Source organism: Dromiciops gliroides, chromosome 2, assembly GCF_019393635.1.
Source record: "Dromiciops gliroides isolate mDroGli1 chromosome 2, mDroGli1.pri, whole genome shotgun sequence".
In the NCBI taxonomy this organism is placed as follows: domain Eukaryota; kingdom Metazoa; phylum Chordata; class Mammalia; order Microbiotheria; family Microbiotheriidae; genus Dromiciops; species Dromiciops gliroides.
The window spans coordinates 589,769,100-589,790,981 of record NC_057862.1 but is presented as its reverse complement, the minus strand read 5'-3'; positions in this window follow the sequence as shown (position 1 = coordinate 589,790,981).

Genomic DNA, 21,882 nt, shown 5'->3' with positions numbered 1-21,882 from the left:
AAGGAAACTGAGGCCCAGAGAATGACTTGTTCTAGGGCAGACATCTGGATATGGTATGGCAGAAGCAGGATTCAAACCCAGGTCTTCTGACTTTAAATCTAGCACCTTTTCTAATTAGACACACTGGTCTGGAACACTAGGGGCTTTTCTCTGTTGGTACTCCTCCTGAAACTACTTTTGCTTCTAACAGTTTTCTATGACCACTAAAATAAATCATAGCTCCCTGGCTCTGGCTCTGGCTCTGGCTCTGGCTCTTGGACACCAAGTGGAGAAACCCTCTACTTTTTACTATTTGTTAGGGATTCCATTTTCCCTGCTTCACAGTTCTGGTGATGCCCTGGTATGGACCAGGGAATTTCTCTCACTGGTCTTATCCCCTCTTGTCACCATTACTTCTCCCTTCTGTCTATACTAAAGCTTGCTGAGAGAATAGGATTCTTGTCATCTTCCAGCTTCATGAAAGCCCTTATCAATAATTTTCAGGTCTCAAGCCCAGGTTGGAAATTCTATTCTTGATGTGTCCCAGGAATAGTTTTTTTTAGAAGGAATTTTCTTCATTTATTCAGAATGAGAAAAAGTATCCTAATTTCTTCTTAATTATTTCTCTTTAGATTAAATAATCTTGCTTGAGCTTCTAGGTAGGGGAATTAAAACCACCTAATGCTGCCAACTGTTTCTGCTATGCCTAAAGTCTGGGGTTGAGGGGAAGGAAGGAATCTTTTAGCAGACACCACTCACACTTGGGAGAGGGAGAAGAAGAAATGATTTATTGCTGATTACATAAATTTTTTTTAACACAGATCAAGAATTTATAAGCTAACTTTCATAGAAAATTGGGAGTCCCTAATTTTAAATACCGTTGGATAGGTGAACATTTTCTTTTTGATTTTTCAAAATAGAAGCAATCCCCCCCATCACAGTAAAATTTGCAGATAAGCTGAATACACAACTTCTCATTCACACACACACACACACACACACTTTTAAAACTGTCTGATTTCAGGACTTCCAAACAAAGCAAGAAGCAAACTATTTTTTCCCTTTACATTTCCATCCATCAAATTCACTACATTTACTCAGGGGGAAATCAGGCATCTCCATACTGTAGGAACAACTGACAGAACCCACTTCAATCTTTTTCATTAAGTTCACACAAAATGAGGATTTAACGCATGGGCAACACAGCCAGTCCCTTGAGGTTATGCTGCCCATAATCCTACCTTGAAAATGGCTCCATATTAATTGTTGCAGCAAAGTGGACACAGAGTTTTAAGGCTTGGCACTCATACTTCACAGATAACTAACTACAATCATAGAAACCTTTGTTTTACATATTCTAGGAGGTACGTGTACAAGCAAATATTTAAACTTTGTTTTAAAAAAAGAGAAAATCTGTATGGATCAAACTGAAAACTGATATGCCTTTTAAAACACCACATTTCCATCACAATCATGAAGCCTTACAGATTCATTGGAAATATTTATGATTTGATTTTTTTCTTGCCTTATCAACCTCCCATCCTCCATTATCCTGCTCCACCCCTTGTTAGATACACAGATATTCTGATATAACAGTAGTACTCTGCTTTAAGAAAGACTGCTATTATTTTTTCCTTATCCAAGTTCACAGACCCCCTAAAAATCTAACCACAAACTCTATCTCAGGTAAAAGTTCCTGTTCTACACTTAAGGGGATGAGATAGCTCTCTTCCTACCTAGGCCAATATTTCTACTTTGTCTCAATATTATTATCTCTCCCAAGATGGCAATGTAGTACATTTAAAAGTACTGGATTCGGAGTGAGAGGATGTGGGTCCAAATCTGAGCTTTGCTACTGATGTGACCTTGGGCAAGTCACCTAAATTCTCCATGTCTGTTTCCTCAATTATAAAATGAGAAGGTTGGGTGAAATGACTTCAAGCTCTTTCCCATCTCTCTATCTATGATTCTATTCTATGACTTTGATTTCTGCTGCAGTTTCCTCTCTCCTAAGTGTAGGTAACTTCCACAGCTCTGTCCATGGCTCTCAGTCATTTCTCTCTATACATTGTACCTCAGGCAGTTTATCCTCTTTCAAGCTTCCATTATTACATCTTTATAAATGACCATTGTTCACATATGGTCTATGTGAGAATGGACAAGCTCACAATTCCCCTAAAGCCTATTCTTCCTCCCAAATTCCCTATTCCTTTGATGGCATATTATTCTCCCAATAAGCCAGGCCTGAAACCTCAGAGTGAATATTGACTCTTCACCTTTCTTGCTCTCTCACATCCAATCAGTTTCTGTCTTGCTTAATTCTGCATCCACAATATTTCTACTATCTTTCTCCTGCTCTCCACCTACACTGCTAGCACCCTAGCTCAGATCAACTCTACAATCTCCTGCACTGGCTACTATAGTAGCCTATTTTAATACAACTTCCTGCTTCCAGTTTCTCTAATCTCTAAACGATCTCTAATACGAAGGTCAACATACTCTTTCTTCTTCTTCTTCTTCTTCTTCTTCTTCTTCTTCTTCTTCTTCTTCTTCTTCTTCTTCTTCTTCTTTTAAGTGAGGCAATTGGGGTTAAGTGACTTGCCCAGGGTCACACAGCTAGTAAGTGTTAAGTGTCTGAGGCTGGATTTGAACTCAGGTACTCCTGACTCCAGGGCCGGTGCTCTATCTACTGCGCCACCTGGCCGCCCCAGCATACTCTTTCTAATGCACAGATCTGGTCATGTCATGTTTCTCCCTCCCCCAATAAAAACGAGAACTTCTGTAGCTCTCTATTGTCTATGGGATAAAATGCAAATGAGTTTGTCTGACATTTAAAGTTCTCAACTATCTGACCTTATATTTTCTTTCCATGTATGCATATATGTACATATATGTGTGTATGTATACATATATACACACATATGTTTGTCCTTTGTTCTCAAAGAAGACCATTAGTTACATCATGGTGATATCATGACTTCCAGTGAATTGGATTTATGTGAGGCAGGGTTGTGCAAGATCACCAACCTCATTCTCTCCTCCAGAGCCATCTGGATCCAGTGGCAAGATATGCCTCAGGACTACTGGAGATGGCTATGGATGTTTAAGGGTTTAAGTGACTTGCCCAGGGTCACGTGGCTAGTAAGTAGTGTCTGAGGTAAGATTTGAACTCAGGTCCTTCTGACTCTAGGGCCAGTACTTTAGCCATTGTACTGCCTACCCTTTGTGCATTGATTTGTATCCCTAGCATCTAACACAAATGCTTTTTTGACTGATGTTGGATTCTCTGTGTACTATATATTCTAGTCAATGTGATCTACTTACTCAGTTTCAACCTAACTTCTACCATCTCCACACTTCTATACATGTTATTAGCTTACCTTGAATGTACTCCATCCACACCTTTGCATATTGAAATTCATTTTTTTATCTAAGCCCCAACTTAAACCACAACCATAATGAATCCTTTCTTCTCTCCAGCTAAAGATAGCTATACTCTCAGTATACTTCTCCTTATGTAGTTTAAATCATTAAATTAAATTAATTCTTATTTGTATATGTGTCTTATCCCCCTTATTAAATTATGAGCTTATTGAAAGTAATAATAGTCTTCATTCCATCTTTGCATTCTTTAGTGTTTGAAATATTCTCTGTGTTGTCTGTGGTCTCACTATGATACAGATAATAACCTATCCATACTTACCCAACTTGAGCTACTCTTGTAGTTCATTTCCTACTATTCATTACAGCAGACATCCACAATGCCAGAGACCTTCCTTCCTCATGTTATTTTGACATCATGGAGTTCTCAAAGGAGCATGTCAACTCCCCATTGTTTATCCCTTGCTCTTGCTTCATGACTAAATCCACTGTTTTCAGTCAGATATTCCTTTAAAGAAATCCTTCCCACCTTGCATTAAACATAGTATGCAAAAAAAAATTGGATTTGTTGAATCAAAAGATTTTGTTTGTAGACAAATTTTCAATTGTATTTATTATATAACTTGAGGCATATCAGAAAACAAAACTCCATTTCTTAAGCATGGCCTTGTCTTTCTCATTTCTCTGTACCTGAGTTTGGGAACTTAACAACTTGCCTTGTCTAGAATCATGAAGTTTTAGCCATCTTTGCTGTGACTTCTCTAAACTGTCCATGATATTTAAGTAGGGTATTCATTTTCCCATGGCCCCAAATCCCTAAACAAAACAAAAACAAATCATCAAAGAGAAAGAAAGAAATGGGATTTTATATCCCATCACCCATAATTCCACCTTTAACAGGAGAAGAACTCAGTTGTTTCAGAATAGACTATACATGGCTTTTCATTCTGGCCTACTATAAAACCCTGGCACACAAACAGCCAGCAGGAGCAGCATGCCAGTCTTGAATTTTTCACTGTTTTTATTACAGGTTCTAGGTTTCAGATGAACAGGAGCCTCCTATTGCTTTTATAGCAGGATATTAAATTGCAGCCTCTGGCAGGCAGCACCTGCCCTCTTTCTGGCATGCTCTAGTCAGTAGTTGGCTATGTGAGACTTCTAACATAATGCATATTTTGTGTTTCAGCTCTATGTGGGATTTAAACATTGAGAAACACAATCTCTCCCCAAAGGGATTCTACCAATGATATCAAGTCTTGATAATGGCTTAACATGACTTCATTCAATCCTCAACACTCCTGTTTGTGTGAAAGGTCCTTGTTTTTCAAATAACTTGCTTCATGGTATAACAGAGTTCAATCTGGTGATTGCCTTTGTTAAACCTGCATGGAGTGGCCATGGTTTGTGGTATAATGTCCAGGTCACTTTGCACTGAAAATTACTCAGAGGTTCTATTACTCTGTTACTTTTTATGTTGAATGCACAGGATGTTATGTTTTACTTAGGCATGTAGAAGGCTTATAAGAATCTCTCCTCCCCATCACACACCATCTAGAGGCTTGCCAAGTCTTGATAGTCTACCACCTACCCAGTGTTGTTTTTTCTCCTGTGTTCATATCTCCAATCAGACTGCTATTGCCCTAATTCAGCTCCTTGTTACTTCTCATCTCCATGAATTAAGTATCCTCCCTAATGACTCTACATAGCTACCAAATTGTAATTCCCGAAACACAAGTCTGATCATCCTCAAATACTTTATTGACTCCCTCTTGCATACAGGACAAACTACAAACTCCTCTCTTTGGCTTAAATGCCTTGCTCAGTCTATCTTTTCACATTATTCCTCTTTACTCCATAGCTCAGCTAAAATGGTCCACTTGCTACTCTTTGTGGATGTTGTTGCATTTTCCTTCTAAGTTTCTTTCCATAATCTTTCCCAATGCTTGCAATGCTTTCTCTTCTCACCTCTACTTCTTGGAATCTCTTTCTCTTTTTAAGACTAAGCCTCTGCATGAGATCACCTGTTATTCATCAGCTCTTTAGTCCTGACTCCTTGAAATTATGTTGTATTCACTTTGTATAGATTTTGTATTTACTTCTCTGTGTATATATGTTTTTCTCTTTCTCCAAATTCTTTGAAATAAGGGATTGTTCTGTCTTTGCATATATCCATATATGCAGGCATATAGTAGTAATTGATAAATAATTATTGACTTGACTTTTTTGTATTGCTTTTGGCTAGGTTGAACAAGACTTGGACATCATAATGGACTTCAAGTGTAATGATATTATATGGCTGCCAAAAAGATAATCTTATCTGGAGTTGCTTTATATTACTAAGAAAGATAGAAAAACTCATTCCATTGTTCTCATACTATATGTGGAGTAAAGTGCTCAGTTCTGGGTGCTATATTTCAAGTCAAGAGGAGGATGACCAGAATGATAAAGGAACAGGAAACCAAATCACGTGAGGACTGACTGAAAGAACTGGCGATACTTAGACTAAAGAGATCATAGGGAGTTGAGAAGACAAGACATAATCAATGCTTGTTAGTGGGGTTGTCATTCAGAAGGATTAGACTGCTTTGCTGAGTCTGAAAAGGCAGAGCTAGTACCCATGTGAACTAATATGGAGTATGATTTTGGCTTAACATTAGGAAGAACTTCCTAATGAGTAGAGATGTCCAACTTTTAGCAGGCTATGTTGGGATTTAGGGACTTTCTTTGTCACTGGAGGTCTTCGAGTGGACATAGGATGTTCACTTGTCCGAGATAGTAACAGAAAGGATTCTTATTTTAGGTAGAAGTTATATTAGATGACCTTGAAGAAACCTTATAGTTCTGAGATTCTGTTATTGTCTTTTGGATTGGCTTGACATTGAGCCACAGATTTTTTTTCCCATGCGGCATGGGAAAGGAAGTGGGAAAATAAACAAATAATCAAAAGTTTCTCTTTCAAACCTCAGTACATAAGAAAATTTAAGTCTTAAATTCAAAGAACAGAAATTTATTAAAATATCCTAAGAATCAGGGTCAGAATTTTATTTGGTGAATTACCTCCCCAAGTCACCCTTTTTGGAGTTCCCAGTATTTTCTCCATCAGTGACTACAGAGAAGAGAGCACTGTCTGTAAAGTCAGTACCATGTCTTCCAGAATTTAAAATGTCAATTAGTTCTATGACTGAACAACAAAACTTTGTGAAAATAAGGAAATTAAATTTTCATCTGATTTGTATATGTAAATATCCAATGCCTTTTGGAGTTATATGAATACTGGAATAGAATTCTAATACATGGAAGAAAGAAACCTTCAAATGAAAGATAATAAAACAGAGGGAGAAAATAAAACTTCATTTTTCTATTCTATTGAATAACAAAAATGTTCAGAGATAGATGACACCAATAATTTTAGCTTTTAAAATTAAATATTGTGAAATCATCGATCCATGTACAAAAAAAGGTAATACCCTATGCCAGAGACCATTCTCTCCACTCAAAACTCATGGTTTCTTTTTGATCTCATTTTACTTCTTTAGAAAACTCAGAAATGTACATAAATAAGGTGCAAATGACCACTATGAAATGTGATTTGTGTGTGTGTGTGTGGATAGCAATGTGATAAGGAAGTTATTCCAAGGAATCACTGTACTATTTTGGACAACTGATTCATGAACTAAAAGTCTCTGAGTTGACTTGCTAAAGCATTAACAAGTAATGATACCCATTTAAAAAAAAATCTGTGATTACGTATGGATGTGATAATCTGTAGCAGCTCTATCAGATAAATAATACATATTTAAAAAATTTCTGTAATTACATGTTTACCCGATAGGCCAGAACGACTCTGTCCCAAGGAGCTGTTACAGACTGAGTAAATAATACATGTTTTAAAGTCCATAATTACATATGTAAACGATAGACTATCGAGTAAATAATGCACATTTTAAAAAGTCCATAATTACATATTTACATGATAGTCTGTAAATTCTGTAATTACTTATTTACACAATAGACCATAACAGCTGTTACAGTCTATTATGTTAACTCTCATAGAATTATATTATGGATTTTTAAAAATACCATAAAGAACCTAAGGAAATGAAATGATAGAAAATTGCATAAAGGGTAAACTTCAAACTCATGATAAACCCTCCCAAACAGGACTGTTTAGTGTGTAGGTAAAATTCCTGACTGCTATTTCATCTATTACTCCAGATTTGATCTTTCTTTTGTAGTGGTATACATTAAAGGTAGACAGGATGAAGAATTTGTGAGTGGTGAGATATTATGTGGGTTGGTTGGTGTGTGTGTGTGTGTGTGTGTATGTGTGTGTGTGTGTTTTAAAATTCTATTTCCTTTGAAATCTCTTACTTTTGTTTGTATAAACAAAACATGAAATGGAAATTTTATTTTGCTTGTTTGGTTTTATGTTATAAAATTATATGGAAACATGACTTAGATTTAGGTTTTTTCATATCATGCTTGGTGTGTATTCTTCATTTATTCCTGACTTTCTGCAGAAAAGCCTACAGGTTGTGCATAATGATAAGGTATATCTCTATTGGTATGTGTATATATACCAATCATGGTGACTGTGATTGCTTTCTGATCTCTCGAGGGGCATCACAGGTTGAAGTTTCCCACGGTGCATTTCATGGCTCTGTTTCTGAATTTATACTGAAGTTAAATACAGGATCAATGCAACTAAATGAAACGTCTGTCCATAATTACTACTAAATAGCAAGGCTAAATCAAGCAAGTGAGAATCTGTCATTTAGTGATGGTGGACCACATATATTTTTAGTAACAAAACACAGTATGGGAGAAACCTTTGATCCTGTTTGTTAGGCATTATTCTGTTAAGAAATTTGATAGCTTGGAATAATTGAGAACCTGATGCTGGAAGAATTGATTTATTCAGATGTATCTACACTTTGATAATTCTTTTTGATGTGAGTAGCTGAGCCATAGACTCCTGGCATTGCTCAGTAGGTGCTTTAGACCACACTTGTCACCATGACAGTTTATAACCTCCTTTACCATAGCTAAATAATCTGTACTGGGACTTGAAACTGAAAATTCCTATTGACCAAACACATTTTGTGTACCTGAGAAATGTAATGAGGGTTTAAGAATCCTTCCCCTTTTTGTACTAGCACAAAAGGACTAGACAGAGTCCATCCTAATGACTATTACTTGAGAATGATCAGTACCATCACTGACAGTTGCAGAAACTGTTTAGGTGCCTTGTAATGGAGGAGTATGACTTCCATCTGGTTCCCAGTGTTCTCCTTTAAAAGCAAGTAGTTTCACATGCTTTGTTGTTCTCACTACAGATTTGGAAACAACAAAGAAAAAACCCACTGTGACAATCCAAGAGTAACAGTGAGGAATGTTCAGAAAGGTATGTTTTGGTATAAGAAAGCACCTGAACTTTAAAGGCTGCTGGATGGCTTTGGACTTTTATAGAAGGTGGTCATTTAAAAATAGGATGGTGAATAAAAGATACCACTATTTGATTATGGTAACTTGCAGAGAAATTATGAAGCATGTTTTAAAAGTTGGCTTTCTTCTACCTTTTTATCATATATAATGTTTGATGAAATAGGGTGATTTAAGAGAGGTATGGATGGTCTTGTTATTCACAGACAGAAATCTGTCTAGAATTCAGAAAAAAGTATTTAAGAGGAAGTCATGCATATGTTAGTATAGTAAAAGATCTAACATCTTCAAACACCCTAAGCCCACAAATATATGAAATCTATACTAGTTACTAACCTTTATCCTCATCTCCATATTACTTTTTGCAAATGGAAAGAACAAAGGATTTAATGCAAGTACTGTATAATAATTATTGTAAATGCTCCATTACATGTTTTATATAGCTTGTATTACCCTTAGTTAGAGTAAATTCCAACCATAGTCTGTCCTACCTGTATGTAAAAGCCACCCAAATTACAAACCTATGCTTTGCTGGGTCCAAGAATCATACATCTGAGATCTTCTAGTTTATTTCTCCATAATTCTGACAGTATCACTATATCCAAAGGCTGTTGCTCCTAGTTCTCCATCTGTGTGGCTATCCAGTGCTGTGAATTCAATTCAAATCAATGAATGTTTGTTAATTATCTACTATGTTCAAAGTACTGTGCTAGGTACTGAGGATACAAAGAAAATAACTAACCTTTCCTCCCCTCAAGGAGCTTATTGTCTACTAGGGTAGACATTATTAACATGGGATCCATGAGCTTGCATTTAAAATTTTTTTGATAACTATTTCAACATAATTAGTTTCCTTTGAAATATTATGGATTTAAAAATTTTTTTAAAAAGAACTGTGGAGTAGATGCTGAATGAACCATACTGTTTCTTTTGTTTTTGGTGCTGATGTTTTTCTATTTTGAGGTTTTTTGTCATTGCTCTGATTTTTCTCTTATAACATGACTAATGCAGAAATATGTTTAATGTTATATATATATAAACTATATCAGATTACCTGCTGTCTAGGGGAGGGGGGAGGGAGGGGAGAGAGGGAGAAAAATCTGAAATTGGAAAGGTTGTATAAACAAAAGTTGAGAACTCTTTATATGTAATGGGAAAAAATAAAATACTTTATTAATTAAAAAAAGAAATATTATGGATTTTATTTTGTTCATTTAAAAGCAATATTGTGAGACTGAGCCTGCAGATTTCACCAGATTGTCAAAGGATCTATCACTCACATACCATGCCCCCCCCACACACATACACACACACAAATGTTTAAGAACTATATCAGGGAGCTACAATATGTTTACAACAAAATGTAAAAATGTACATAGCAAAGTTCATAGACAAACATACATGTAGACAAATTAGTTTCAAGAGGTAGAATATAATAACACCTTGTGAGTTGGGAGTCATGGTCCCAGTCTTTATTTTGGAAACTATTAGACATTTAGGCAGGGGAGAAAGAGAGTGGTCCATCTTAAGGGTATATAAAGCATTTTCATGCATACCCAACTCAAGATTCTTCAATTATTCATTGGTTGTATCAGAATTGCAACTCAGGCTTTGGATACTCTTACTATTGTAATAGTTTCTTTGAAAGTGACCTGATGAGTGGATATATCCAAAGAAACAATGATGGCAGGTTATCCAACTTCTGTTTTGGTATGCACACTATGTTAAGCAATTCTTTTTCAGTGTCTTCCAAGGTTTAGTGGCTGCTTCGTCAAAATCCATCCCTTTGCATATGAAAATAGAGGCCTTTGCCAAAATTCTGTGGTTATGAGTGAACAATACTGTGAATACTATGTCTGAAGGAATTTCCTTCTGGCTCTGCTGAAGTTTTCCAACATGGGGATTTAATAGCAACAATTGCATTGTTGGGGCAGCTAGGTGGCGCAGTGGATAGAGCACCAGCCCTGGATTCAGGAGTACCTGAGTTCAAATCCTCCCTCAGACACTTGACATTTACTAGCTGTGTGATCCTGGGCAAGTCACTTAATGCCAATTGCCTCACTAAAAAAACCAAAAAACCAAAAAAAAAATTGCATTGTTTAGTGGCTATAATGTCAAATATGTGTGTGGTTGTTTGACTTTGGTTCTGTCTTTCTTTTTTGGTATAAATTTGTTATGTTTTTTCCCCCTTTTTTAAAAAAATCAAGGTCCTTGAAAACAGAGAAATTTTCTCCCTGCAATGTTAATTCCAGTAAGGACCAGCGTTATGGAATGTCACTTCACTGGCTCTTATAATCATAAATACTTCTATGACAAAGCAGAGTACTTTACCCATTTGTGCCCTTCCTATTCAAAGATGATGCTGTTGGTGGTGCTATTGCCTATTGGTACAGATGTGGCCATAAACCTTCAAGTGGGAGCCAAAGTCTTCAGTATGCTGGGCCTACTGTGCAATCTGTCTGTAGTTTAGTGATTACATCCATTCTTTCCTGGTCTGCTTCCTCTGGGACACTTACTTCTTTGCTGTATGTTACTTGTGTCCCAATGAGTCACCTAATGCTTGCTTTTCAATCCACAGAATTTGAAGATGCTAACTTTAGGAAAATAAATTTGTCACTTATGCAGACTTTGAAGGTTTGTAAAACATTTTAGGTACATTATCACATTTGACTTTTGTATAAATCCTGTGAGGTAGTTATGATTATTTCTTCTTTATTTTTTCCAATTAATATATTTTATTTATCTCATTAAATAATTACCGATTTGTAATATAATTTGATATCTGGAATTACTAGGCCATCTTCCTTTACATTTTCTTTTCATTGATTCCCTTAATATCCTTGATGGTTTTCCTTCCAGAATTTTGGTAATGTTTTCCTTAGCTCTATAATTCTTTATTAGTTTGATTGGTATGGACATTAATAGGGAAATTAGCTTAGGTAGAATTATCAATGTTATTATTTTGTCATTGTCTACCCAAGAGCAATTAATATTTCTCCAATTGTTCAGATATGTCTTTATTTATGTCAAGTGTTTTGTAATTGTCTTGATATAATCTCTGGTTTTTTTCTTGGCAGGTAGACTCCCAAGTATTTTAGATTGTCTGCAGTTATTTTAAATGGAATTTCTCTTTCTATTTCTTCTTTTTAGATTTTGTTGGTAGTATATAGACATATCAATGATTTATGTGGGTTTATTTTGTATCCTGCAGCTTTGCTGAAGTTGTTAATTGTTTCACCTAGATTTTTAGTTAATTTTCTATGGTTCTCTAGGTAGCCTCTCATGTCATCTGCAAAGAGTGATAGTTCTATTTCTTCACTGTCTGTTTTATTCCCTCAATTCATTTTTATTGTCTTATTGCTGTAACTAACATTTCCAGTACAATATAAAATAATAGTGGTGATAATAGACATTGTTGATTCACCCCAGTCTTACTGGTAAGGTTTCAAGTTTATCCCATTATAGATAATACTTGCACTTGGTTTTAGATAGATACTCCTTATCATTTTAAGAAAGGCCCCTTTGATTCCTATGTTTTCTAGGGTTTTTAATAGGAATAGGGGTTGTATTTTGTCAAAGGTTTTTTTCTGTCTCTATTCATGTAGTCATATGATTTTTTCTGTTTCTGTTATTGATATGGTCAATTGTGCTGATAACTTTCCTATTATTTAACCAGCCCTGCATTACTGGAATAAATTACATTCTAGTCATAGTATATAATCTTTGTGATGTATTGCTATAATCATCTTGCTAGTATTTTATTTAAAATTTATACAATATCATATATTAAGGAAACTGGTCTATAGTTTTCTTTCTCTACTTTTTCTCTCCCCAGTTTAGGTATCAAAATCATATTTGTGTCATAAAATTTGGTAGGACTCCTTATTTACCTATTTTTTCCAAATAGTTTATATAATATTGGGATTCCTCAAATGTTTGGTAGGATTCACTTGTAAATCCATCTGGTCCTGAGGATTTTTTCTTAGGGAGCTAATTTATGTTCAATTTTTTTCTAAGATAGAGTTATTTAAGTATTCCATTCCTCTCCTTTTAATCTAGGCAGTTTATATTTTTGCAAATATTCATACATTTCACTTAGATTTTGTGTTACTGGCATATAAGTGGACAAAAGAGCTTCTAATAATTTTTTAAAAATTAATCTTCATTGATAATAGTCATCCTTTTCATTTTTGATACTAGTAATTTGGTTTTCTTTCTTTTTAAAAAAATCACATTAAATCAATGATGCTTATGTTTTATTTTTTTCATAAAACCACCTGCTAGTTTTATTTATTAGCTCATTTTTTAAACTTTCTGTTTTATTCTTCTCTCCCTTGAGTTTCAAGAGTTTTATTTTGGTGTTTATTTGGAGATTTTAATTTGTTCCTTTTCTAGTTCTTTTTTTAGTTGAATGTCTAATTCATTGATTTGTCCTTTCTATCTTTTATTGATCTATAAATTTAGACATATAAAATTTCCCCAAAATGTTTTGCCTATATCCCACCAATTTTGTAATGTCTCATTGTTGTCCTCTTTAATGAAATTATTCATTCTTTATATGACTTGTCCTTTGACCCATTTATTCTTTAAAATTAGTTTTTTAAAAAAATTTCTATTTAACTTTTAATCTATAGACTTTTATCAAATATAATTTTATTGCATTATTCTCAAAAAGAATTTTTAAACCTCTGATCTTTTCAGCAGGAATGCTTGAAGTCTTCTATTTCATTAAATATCCATTTTTCTTCATGAAGAGTTATTCTCAGTTTTGCTGAGTAACTTATTCTTGGTTGTATTCCTGGCCCTTTGGCCTTCTAGGATATCATATTCTAAGCTCTCTGCTTCTTTAACATGATAGCTGCTTAATCTTGTGTAAGTCAGACTGTTTCTCCCTGATATTTCTTTCTGGTTGCTTGAAGTTATTGTTCTTGACCTGGGTGCTCTGAAATTTGGCTCTAATATTTCTGAGAGTTTTCATTTTGGAGATCTCTTTCAGGTGGTGATTGTTAGAGTCTTTCAATTTCGTATTTATCCTCTGGTAAACTGTAGTTAGGTGGCATTGTGGACAGAGCAACTGGCCCTAGAGTCAGGAGGATATGAGTTAAAATCCTACCTTAGACACCTACTAGTTATGCAAAAGAGCTTACTTACATCACTATAAAGAGGTGGCATGGAAGGAGTGTTCTTTAATATAGGTAAGTGCTTCTGTTTTGTCCAGAAACCCTGAGGACCTTCCCCTTCCTTCCTTCCTTCCTTCCTTCCTGCCTGCCTGCCTGCCTGCCTTTTTTCCTTCCTTCTTTGCCTTATTCCTTCCTTAGCCTTAATCACCCTCTGGCTAGGATATTGGGATAGTTTTCATTGATAATTTCTTGAAATATGATATTTAGACTCTTTGATCATAGCTTTCAGGTAGTATAATAATTCATAAATTATCTCCTCCTGATTTTTTTTTTTAGTGAGGCAATTGGGGTTAAGTGACTTGCCCAGTGTCACACAGCTAGTAAGTGTTAAGTGTCTGAGGCCAGATTTGAACTCAGGCACTCCTGACTCCAGGGCTGGTGCTCTATCCAATGCGCCACCTGGCTACCCCTAGCTCCTCCTGATCTATGTTTTAGGTCAGTTGGTTTTCAATGAGCTATTTTACGCTTTCTTCTTTTTTTTGTTCCTTTTACTTCTTTTTTGTTTCTTGATGTCTCATGGGTCGTTAGCCGCCAATTGAATAATTCAAATATTTAAGGAATTATTTTCTTCAGTGAACTTTTGTACCATTTTTTTCCCATTTGGCTAATTCTGCTGTTTAAAGAAGTTTTTTTTTCATAAACAAAATTTTATACCTCTCTTTCCACTTGGCTAATTTTTAAGATGTAATTTTGTTCAGTATTTTTTGTGCTTTTTATCAATCTGTTAATTGTCTTTTCATATCTAATTTTTCCTCTAACACTCTTATTTGATTTTGAAAATATCTTTTTTAGTTCTTCCAGGAAAAATTATTGGGCTCTTGTCCAATATACTTTTTCCCCTCCCTTTGAGGCTTTACCTTTATTGTATTTTTCTGAGTTTGTGTTTTGATCTTCCCCTTCACTATAGTAACTTTTTATGGTCAGGTTCTATTTTGTTGTTTGCTCATTTCCCTCCACATTATTTCTTTATTTTGAAATTTTTGTTAAAGATTTATTCTCTCTTTTTATCATGGAGTAGAGAAAAGGGGCACTGTCTTGATCCCCTTCCCTTTCCTTCCCTTCCCTTCCCTTCCCTTCTGATTTCCTTTTTCTAAACTCTTTTATTACATTAAACAAACAAAAATAATTTCCCCTATCCCAGACAACAAATTATAGCTATTATGGGAAGTTTTGATCTTCTTTTTTATTATTGGGACTCAGTTATTTCTCTTGTCATTTTTAGTTAACTAAAAGTCTACATATTAAAGTCACATGAACAAAAGCCAACCCCTGAAATGAGAAAATTTATTTAAGAGTCTTTAAACATTCATTAGATTAGAAGCTAGAGGAAGAGTCTCAACTATTCTTGACTCGTCTATGACATGTAAATCTCCCTCAATCAGTCCATTCGTCAATCCTCAAAATTCACTTTAATCTGTAAACCTTACTTAGTTTACTTATAGAGTTTGTTTGAGCAAGTTGATTTCCTTAGGGATGTATGAGATTATGACTCTGTTTAACTAAACTTTTCAACTTTTACAACATTAAAGTGTCATGGGGAGAATGGGGTAGGGGGTTTGGGGTTAGGGCTTGGGGTTCTTAGGAATTCCTCTTTAAAGAATTACACCCTCTTGCACACAAAAGCAGTTAGAATAAGATGGTAGTTTATTTAGGGGCAAGGGAAGGGAGGGGAAGGGAAACCATGAAAGAAATCCTTGGACTTCTCATGGGGAGAGAGGTATGGCACAAAGCATGTGGCTTTGAGATACCAATCTCCTCTAGCAGGAGACAGGCAGGTACTTTTATAGGGGACTGATGGGGGTGACCGTCTCATGGTAGAAAGTTCCTTTAGTGAGGGAGGACCATCCCCCACTGGTGGTGGCTGGAGGAATTTGGGTGAGGGGTGGCTGCAGATCTCTTCAACACAAAGGATGAAGCCACACATAATCTTGTCACCTCAGGGTTGAGGGAGACTTGAATGAAGGGTAGAGGTCCCAGAACTAGTTCAGTCAGAACTGGTTCTGCTTATCTCTCTACAGTATCTGTCCTCTGGTTTAGTTTCTCAAGGAGAAGATTCCTTGATGTGCCCCAGAGAACTTCTGGGGTTCTCTGGGACCACAACAAAAGGAAATATAGAATTATGGATCTGTCTTCTTTCTAACTTTTATGGCCAAGAGGAATATATAGAATTGCAATATATAAAAGACTTATCTGTCAACCTATTCTATTTTTTCCTATAAGAAGCCTTGTCAAAATCCTTATAATTGTTCAGGTTTTCCCTGAGTCCTGAACCTATGCTTGAGCATAATAATACAACTTAGGTTTTTGTCTCCATAATTTCTGCATTCTGGTAAGTGTATGTTTGGCAGCAATTACTTGCCACATGAACTCAGAGAGGAGATATTTCTCCCATAAACATGGGTGAACAGAATGACCTTGTCAAGGAAGATGATAAGAACATTTGTCAAATATTATGGACATATGTTCAGCTGGCACAGAATGTGGAAATAAGCATTTCACAGGACTTTCTATCCAATCAAAATTGAATCACTTTATTCATTAGGCAAATATTTGCCAATCACCTACTATGTAATGTATGTACATACTCTGCTGGATAATACAAAGAAAGGCCCTGCCCTCACAGAGATCATTATCAATAGCTTAGCCACTTGGATTCAGTTGTTTTGTCCTGGCTGCTTACAAACTCCAACACCTGTGGCCTTGGCAGTTTCTCACACAATGAGATTGACCTCATCTCTCCCCTAGTATCACAATCCCAGACACTGGTGGAATTTTCAGAGACTAAAGTCTCATGGAAATATGAAACACTCCCTTACCAAGTTGACAAAACTCCCACAAAGCAATATAGACTCCTACACAGAATGGTTTCAGGACCTAGAATTTTCTGCTACCCTTATGAAATGAGTTTATGAATACTATCTAATTGCCCTTCCACATAATCTAATGTGTTGGCTACTTTACCTTGAAGAAATTAGTTGACTAGCTTTAAAAGCTTAAAAAATTTTTTTGGCTGCTGCAGCCTATGCTAAGTACCCTGTGGGTAATATGGGTAATGAATTATTCCTTACTAGGTGGAATTACCCGCAGGTGCCCATAGTTAGATGTCAACATTCCTTTTACTTTACTCCTGTTCTTAGAAGCTAGAGTTTAACTACACCTCCCCCCTCCCCCCTCTCCCCGTCTGCAAATTTCTGACACCTAGAGAGATTAAGTGACTTGGTCTTACTGTGAAAACAAACTTCTTCTAGATGTATGTATAGTATGTGCCATTCTTTTTATATGCATGTTAGAATGCAATCTATTCAAATCAATGGTTTTTAATTAAAATATTATATTCAACTCATATTCTTAGTTTGTAGAATTTAACTTCAACTTGATATATTTGCACAATTTTAAAGCATTCCTTTAGTAAAGTGTCTGTTGGCTTACATAACATTTACATAACATTTGTTAGTTATATAGGTTTTTATAAGTTATTCCATCTAGTTATTAGATTCAGTTAATACTCTTCTATCATGCTGCTTTCATAATGCCCTTTATTTTCAGATTCTTTTATGTTGGATATTTTTACATTTCCTTTCAAACTGAAAGTATTTTTTAAACCTTATTAGACTTGCATTAATTCTTTTCCTTTAGTTAAATGGGCACATGGCACTTTTAATTAAGCTGTTTTCTGACTTTCTTACATCGTAATAAGGAAAAAAGATTAATTTAAAAAGAAAAGAATGTTCACCTTGAAATGGCTGAATTTATAGTTAGGATAGGTTTCCTGCCATTGAATAGGGTTAGTTCATATATAGTTCTATGTTGTCCATATGTTATCCTCTACTTTAAATGCTTTTGACAAGTCTTCCAAAATCTATACGTGATAAAGTGTGCATCAGGAACTAATTTTCAGACTGAAATGGGCATAAAGATGTGTGTAGGGATGCACATACATGGCTTATCTTATAAATGCATGCTATCAGTCTATTTGGTGGAATTTCACATTGGAACATCCATGGAGGCATACTTATTGGAAAGTAAATGCAGTTGTTCTTTCCTTTTCCTTTCCCTCCTTCATAGAAATTAAACAACCTTTATTAATGCAGTACTATATTATTATTGAAGTCTTAAATGCACTAAAGTCAGTGGAATTAAAGTGATGGATCCTAGAGAAAGTATAATTTAGTCACATCGCAAATATATATTAAAGTATTAAACTTAGCACTGTGTGTGCAAAAATACCACAAAGATCCATTTGTGTCAACATTGAAAAATGTATAACTCCAACAGGAACTGTGAGCACTTAAAGTAGTCTGACTTTTGGATCCCAGATGAACTCAGGGCTAAGGTAGAGTCATGGGTTTCAAAGCTTTGCATTTCTTCTATAAATTTAAAATCTGAACCAAAAAACTGTAAACTCCAAAGTTTTCCTTTCCCAAAACCCTCATGGAACTTGCAATGCAATGAAATAAAACGCTGCAAAACCTCTGATTTGTCTATATGTTGTAAACACTGTACTTGAGAAGGGCTTCATGACTTTGGTTTTTTGGGGGCAAGTCACTGAACAGAATGGGAGCTCCTTGTCTTCATCAGGGCAGTGACAAAAGGAATATCTTTACATGTGTGCTGAAAATCAATGAGACGATTTCCATAAAATGCAGAGATATTTGATGTTCTGACTAAATCTGTAGAAAAAGAGGTTTGAGCTCTTGGAACAAAAGTAACATATAAGATATTTCCTAAGTTATTTATTGAGAGAAAGTGTGGAAAGAAGGCTGGGAGTCAGAGAAACTAGATTTCTGGCCCAACCCTGGTACTTAGTTGTTCTACCAGCAAGTTATTTAGCCCTCTGAAACTCAGATTCCTCATGTAGAAAATCATGAGATCACAGAATTAGAGTTCTGGAAGGAACTTTAGCAACCAGGGAGTCCAAATCATGCACAAAAGGAATTCCTGCTGCAACAGACCCAACAGAACGTCATGTAGCATCTGCCTAAATTCAGGGAAGGGAGCCCCCCCCCCATTTCTTTTTTCTTTTTTTTCCTTTTCTTTTCTTTCTTTTTTTTTGGGGGGGGCAGGGCAATGAGGGTTAAGTGACTTGACCAGGGTCACACAGCTAGTAAGTGCCAAATGTCTGAGGCCCAATTTGAACTCAGGTCCTCCTGAATTCAGGGCTGGTGCTTTATCCATTGCACCACCTTGCTGCACCCCCCCCCAATTCCTTTCACTTTTAAACAGCTCTTGCTCTTTAGAAGCTTTTCAAACCTACATTTACCTCTTTGAATATTTCACCTATTGATCCTTGTTTTGCCTTCTGGGGTCAAATTATACACATGGAAACCCTTTCCCACAAGATGACCCTTCACATACTTGAAGAAAGCTATAATGTCCATACTGATTCTTCTCTTGGCTAATCATACCCCGTTCCTTCCACCAATACTCATATGACCTGGGCTTTAGGTTTTTATCAATTTCCTTTCTAAATCCTAGGACCCAGAACTGATAGCAATACTTAAGATGAAGACTGATGAACACAGAGTACAGTGGAACTCTCATCTTCCCATTAGAGCAGACTATGCCTCTCTTAATGTGGTTCAAGATCACATCAACTTTTTAAGCTACTATATCATATTGTTAATATGTTAACTCAGATTCAGCTAGAAATCCACTGGACATGGCTACCATTATGCACAAATTATTTTAATGTGTAGATATAATAATAAAACTATTTATACATGTGTGGTTTTCCAAGTCAATATGTGGCCCACACATATCCTTATGTATGATTTAGTGGCCCCCAATTTCTATTTGGGTTTGACATCACTTTTCTAGCCTATCAAATACTTTTGGATACTGACTTTGTTATCCAGTATGTCAGCTATTCCCCCCAGCTTTCTGTCATCTGCAAATCTGATGAATATGCCATGTTTTTATCCATGTCACTGATTTAAAAAAATGTTAAAAAAATCCTGGCAGCCATCACAGGTCCTTATGGTATTCTATTGGAGATCCCCTGCCTTCTAGTTTTGGGGCCAATAATATCTATTCTTTGAGTCTGGCCATTCAACAGATTCTAAATCCATGGGATTGTATTATTGTACAGCCCATATCCTTCCATTTTTTTTTCACAAGAATAATAGGAAAGACTTTATTAAAAGCTTTGATAAAATGCAAGTAAACCTTTTCCATTGCATTTGTTTTAGTTATGCTATTAAAAAAGCAAATACCTGTTTAACTTGTTATTGATGAAATTGTCAGATATTTTTAACAACCATTCACTTTCTAGATGTTCATGCACCATCTCTTTAATGGCCCATTATATAATTTCCCCAAGAATCAATCAGGTTCATTAGCCTAGATTTTGCAGATCCTTTTCTCCACCCCCTTTTTGCAAGACAGGACATCATGCATCCTTCTCCAATATCGTTGTCCTTGCATTTTTCCTATGTTATTTAAAAGAGAAATTATAGTAGACTTATCAATCAAAAACTGTTGGTTCTTTCAGGACCTAAGGATGTAATTCTTTTGAGACAGATGACTTAAATTCATCAAAGGCAACAAGGCATTCTTGTCCTCTTTTTTTTATTTGTCTTGGGTATCACCTTCATATTATCTACTTTTGTTCTCTCATTTCCAGTTTAAAGGTAATTTTTCTTGGCAGAGCAAACAGAAAATAAGAATTAAGCAGCTGCTTTCTCTCTGTCATTTACCATTGTCCTATCTACTTCCACCAAAGGTGGCATCTACCCTAGCCCTTCTTTGATCTTCATTCTTTCAATATAGCAAATAACAACCACTCCTTTTTGTTGTCCTTAGCTTCTGTCACCGGCCATAGCTCATTCTGAGCTTTAGCATTCCTGACGGTATTTTTACATGACCTCGCCACACTTTTCCTTTTATTCTCAGTTACCTGGCCTTGTTTCTATCTTCTGTACATTTCTTTTTTAAAAGAATTCTAAGGCAGTTCATGACTTCACCATGTAACCACATTGGGCTCTTCAAACAAATCCCATTTTTTCTCTTCTATATGAATTATTTCCTTTTGGGGATTCAGAATTACATTCTTAATCATCTCTCATCCCTCATGATCTGACTTCCCCAAAGTATTTTACTCTATGGGACCATGGGATCTTACCTACATTTCTTATGAACCCTCTAAAATCTGTTTTCCCATAACCTAAATTGCATTTCACACTAGGCACATCAACTAGTTCCTTTCTGTTACTGAGAATCAATTCCAGAATAAAGAAGATGAAGTTATCAGCTTCTCTACTTTTGTCTCCAGTAGATATTTGGATAATTGAAATGACCCACCATTACTCCATCAACTCTTTGTGCCAGACTTGTAATCTGTTTTCCAAACTCCTCATTTATTTCTTCTTTCTGTTCAAGTGGTTTGTAATGTATACCAATGATAAAATCACTTCTCTTTCTCCTCCTCTGATCTTTACCCAAATACTTATTCTAATGCCTCTTCTCCTCTAGTTCATCTATACTTCAATTATTTCCAACTTGGTAGGATCCACTGGAGCTTACACTTACCTGGCATAGCTTTTGAGACTTAAGGGTGTCTCCTTTGTCATGATGAGCCTTTGGAGTATGCAGTCACTTGATAAATAAAATTGAATTGGACCTCACAACAACCCTGTTATTTAGATAGTACAACCATTATTGTCTTTATATTACAGATGAGAAAATTGAGGCTCAGAGAGACAAAGTTGATTAAAGAACTAGAGCTAGAAAGATTCTCAAAAGTCATCTAGTCCAACTCCCCCCTCATTTTATAGATATAGTAACTAAGGCCCAGGGAAAGTAAGTGACTTGCCCAAGGTCATGCAGGCAGTAAACATCAGTTTGGATTCAAAACCACATCTTTTGACTCCAGGACCAAGTCCTTTTCATTGCACCAAGCCAA